This window comes from Drosophila serrata, unplaced genomic scaffold, assembly GCF_035046125.1.
Source record: "Drosophila serrata isolate PLE 108 unplaced genomic scaffold, ASM3504612v1 contig_293, whole genome shotgun sequence".
Classification (NCBI taxonomy): domain Eukaryota; kingdom Metazoa; phylum Arthropoda; class Insecta; order Diptera; family Drosophilidae; genus Drosophila; species Drosophila serrata.
Genome location: NW_028257191.1, coordinates 851,249 through 856,037, shown reverse-complemented (window position 1 = coordinate 856,037; position 4,789 = coordinate 851,249). Strand labels below are relative to the sequence as shown.

At 37.5% G+C, this 4,789-nt stretch overlaps 1 pseudogene; it reads left to right on the top strand.

Moving 5' to 3' along the window:
* Nucleotides 1-379: 379 nt before the first annotated feature.
* LOC147643083 (E3 SUMO-protein ligase ZBED1-like) lies at nucleotides 380-3,609 on the top strand (annotated as a pseudogene).
* The last annotated feature ends 1,180 nt before the right edge of the window (nucleotides 3,610-4,789 follow it).

Here is a 4,789-nt window from a genome sequence, read left to right as displayed (position 1 = left end):
CAATTTTAGGAGTATGCAAGTTAGAATTGAAAACATGACAGAAGTCCTTAAGGAAAATTACTATGTGTACAAAGAATCGATAAAATTCTTTATGGTAACCAAACAGCTTCAATCCTTGATTGAAGAAGGTGAAAATCATTAAAGCATAATTGTCCATAAGCAATGTAATATGTAAATCTTATGTTAGTTTTGCCTGCCTTTGGCAGAATGTTCAGAAAGAACACACATTTGTATATCAGAGAGATAAGAGCTTGTCTATGTATAGGCAAGAGAAATGTAGCTACACCAAAGTGTTGCGTCTGGCCTGCAGATGTCCTGCACTCTAGCACAAGTGTGCATACGTAACTTAACTAGGTACCTAGAACACTTGGTGGGTTATATGACCTCCTGCGAGTGGTCACCACATGTTAGACATAAGAGCGAGATTATGTTTCCCGCGGTCGAGGATATACCGATCCGTGGGTCTAGAAATAAGGATAGAAAAATCTCATGTTAGCTACCTAAGCTAGGACTTTAAGAAATAAAATTCAGTTTGAAATATCAACTCAACAAATGTAGACGTTTGCTTCATTTGCAGCCTCTCTCACAGTAGGAAAGAAAGCAAGTTGATCCTCTGAATGAAAGTAAGAGAGATCTTGATGGCATTGACAACAATAAGAATGATGTTGGAACAAATAGAAGAAGTGAAAGGTCACATATATCATACAAAGAAGATGAAAGTGACTTAAATAAATTTGTTTTAAATGCTCATGCAATTTTTAATGATGTCCCAAATAGTTTCGATGAAATTAAAAGTAGAAGCGATAAAAGTTGTTGGGAAGAAGCTAAAAAAGCTGAACTGAGTGCTCATGAGTTGTTATTGTCCAAGTATGACAATAACAAAGAAGCCTAAAGATAAAAATTTTGTTGATAGTAAATGGGTATTTTCTGTCAAACTTGACGAAATGGGAATCCCAGTTAGATACAAAGCTAGATTAGTAGCTCGATTATGAGAAAACATTTGCCCCTGTTGCCAGAGTTTCAAGTTTCCAATTCTTGCTATCATTAGCAGTGCAATATATACTTTGAAAGTCCATCAAATGGATGTTAAAACGGCCTTTTTAAACGGGTTGTTAAAGCAAGATATTTGCATGAAACTCCCTCAAGGTGTGTTGTGTGACGGTGATAACGTGTGTAAGCTAAATAAGGCAATTTATGGGCTCAAACAAGCAGCTAGATGCTGGTTTGAGGTTTTTTAAAAAGTCCTAAAAGAATGCGATTTTGTAAACTCCCCAGTTGATCGCTGTATATATATTCTCGATTAGCGGAACATTAGAGCAAACAAATATGTTTTATTATATGTTGATGATGTGGTCATAGTTACACACGATATAAATAGAATGAATAATTTTAAAAAATATTTAATGGAAAAGTTTAAAATGACTGACTTAAAAGAAATACGACATTTCATAGGCATAAGAGTAGAAATATGCGAAGATAATTTATTTTACGATAATGAATATGAATATTATTTTGAATATTTAACACTGAAGTCGTGTTATAAAGTTTAATTTAATGTTAATGAATATGAATATAACTTTGAATATTAGACACTGAAGTAGAGCTGGATAAAACCTCGATGCAACATCGATACTATCGATGTTGGCGAAAATTTTTCAATATCGATGTTTTATTTTTCAACATCGATTATCGTCACTTGCAACCGGGTAAAAGAAGAAGCATCAACGCGTGGTAAGGTAAGTGAAAATTAATGTGAATATTATTAACAAAAACTAATCCATTGTTATCTTTTATTTTAATAGAGTTTATTGGTGGTGTTGGCAGTCATCGTGGGTGAATTATGGACAGATTTTTGAAAAGTAATTTCAATAAGTTAGTAAGTAACTGTTGTAAAATAGTTTGGCAATTTTTTAAAAACGGCACAAATCAAACAACGGCTTGTACGCAATGTGGAAAGGTCCTTAAAACATCTGGAAATACCAGCAATTTGATGCAGCATTTAAGGACAGCACATCCTGTAAGTCAGCAAGCAGGGAACATTTCAGTTTCAACATGCATGAACCAATTTCTGGAAAGTTCTAAGCATTACTCCAATGCCTCTGCTCGAAAAATCGCTATAGACAAAGCCGTAATGAGAATGTTAGCATTGGACGTGCAACCTTTCAGCATTGTAAACGATCGCGGGTTCGTAGAATTAATGAAGTGCGTGGATCCGTTGTACAAGTTGCCAAGTAAGACCCATTTGCGCAACGTTATATTAAAAAATGAGTATGAGGCCTCAAAAGAAAAACCCAAAAAATTATTAGAGCAGGTAGATCACGTTGGGATTACCACGGACTGCTGGACATCTAAAGCCAATGAGGGCTATTTAACTGTAACGGTCCACTTTATCTTGCCATCTTACGAACTTAAGTCAGCCGTGTTGTCCACACAAAAATTAATAACTCCGGAAAGCCACTCTGCTCTCACTATAGCGGATTCACTAAAACTAATACTGACGGAATGGAATCTCTAAAAAAAAGTTACATCAATAGTAACGGACAATGACGCCAGCATGAAAAAGGCATGTGACTTTATGCTTTCCTTGTTTTGCGCACACTATACACTACACTATACACTGATACAAGACACTTTAAAACTTCCAATGCTGACTCCAGTGTTACAAAAATGCAAACGGATTGTCAACTACTTTAAAAGCAGCACAATCGCGTATGCAAAATTTAAGAAAGCGCAAGGTGAAACTCCATACAGTTTGATTCAAGAGGTGCCCACCCGTTGGAACTCTGCTTTATATATGATGCAGCGCATTTTATCTACTAATACCCACATATCGACAGTGCTTTTAGGTATTCCAAAGGCCCCACAAATATTAGGAGCGGAGGAAGTCCTTATGCTGGAAGACTTCATTAAAATATTGGAGCCTTTTGAGTATGCAACGAAGTCGACTTCTCATGAAAAGGTGGTGACCATATCAATAGTCATTCCCTTGACTTGTGAGCTAAACAAAAAAATGGCTGACATGGAAAATAAAATAATAACAAATGAAGGAAAAACAACGTTTCAACGTATTTTAAATTTAAACCCTGGCGAAATGGCACCTTTCAAAGCTACTGCAAAGCAAAACCTTTGCGTGCCAGCCACATCAACTGCATCCGAGAGGGCGTTCAGCAAAGCCGGACAAATAATTAGTGACCGCGAAGCTGTCTAAAACCAAAAACTGTAGATAAACTTTTGTTTTTAAACCAAAATGCAGATGATCTTCTATAAATAAATGTTGAAATTACAAAAAAAAATTATTTTTACTTCGATAATCGATTATAATCGATGTTTTCCTTCTCAAACATCGATGTCACCGAACATCGATGTTTTCCCAGCTCTACACTGAAGTCATAATGTGTTATGGCCAATATAGGCGCAGCTGTTTCACCCAATAAATATCGATAGAATTGATACACCCACATAGGGGTGTTATACGATCAGCTCAGGGATGCCACCCTGCCCCAAAAGCAGATCGGTGGCATGCACCACCTTATGGGGAAAAAGGTTCTTGACCTGGAATGGTTCGAAACTGAAACAACGGTTCCAACCAGAAAAGAAAACAGAAGGTGAAAAGGAAAGGGGTAGAGCGGTTAATTTGTGCCAAGATACGCGAGCGGGCGGTTCGCAAAGTTTGAAATTAGAAGTGAATTTTGAAAAGAAAAGTAAAGAACTCTGTGCGCGTGCACTCAACAGAAAACAAAAAAAAAAACCGTTGAGTGGTAAATTTAAAATTGTTGGAAGGCTACGAAATCACTTGAGCGGAGGATCAGCGAGGACGGGAAGCCAGTTCGAGAAAACTCAAAAGGTGAGTGGTCGTGGTCCGGATGTGAAGCCCCAATAGCATGGCTCTCATTTCCAGGCTCGACCAGACCCAGTCCTCGCAGAGATAATTCTGGCCTGGTCACAAAATTGGCCAGGCCCATTTTTTATATATATATATAAATATATATATTTACATAAGAGGCGCCATTAAATAAAAGAAAAACAAATTTCAAAGAAAGAGAATCGTCGAGGACGACCGACACGCCTTCCGAGTGGCGACACCGGGAGCTTTGCAGCTTCAGCCAAATTTTCTTTTTATTATTTCATATTTATTGCATATTTAATACCCATTCATCCCTTATTTATCTTATATTTATTTATGTATTTATTCTATATTTATATACACATATGTTTAAAATACGTCAGTGAGGTGCAGCAGTAAAGTTGTTCTGTTTTTGCGCAATTTTTTAGTGGTATATCGGATTTTGCTTTTCCATTTATATATCCCCTGCGACCCCCCCCCCCAGTTTTGTTTTTTTTGACTCATGCGAGCAGCTGCATGGTAGGGAAGGGATGAGCATGTGGCCTCCAGTTTATCAGGAGGAGCCAGGTCTGTTGTGTGTGTGTGAGGAACTATAGATGAAGTTGTCTTTGTTTTCGCGTGTTTGAAATAAACCGCGCGGTGTATAGTGTTGTGTAAATGTCGAGTATCGACGAAATTTATTGTTGTGCGTGGCGGGCAGGGTTAGGGGATTCACGGCCCGAAGAGAGAGCTAGCCAGTGCCAGCCCAAATGCCACGCAGGTCCATTAATAGGGACATAACAAATGTACATTTTAATTTAACGTTAATGAATATCAATATTACTTTGTAAACAAAGTAGTTAAATAGTGATCTGATCGGGTTTTTCTAGGTTTCCCCGTATCCTTGCAGCAAATGCTGGATCACATTGCAGTCTTCCATTCCAGAATTCACACCAACCACATTAG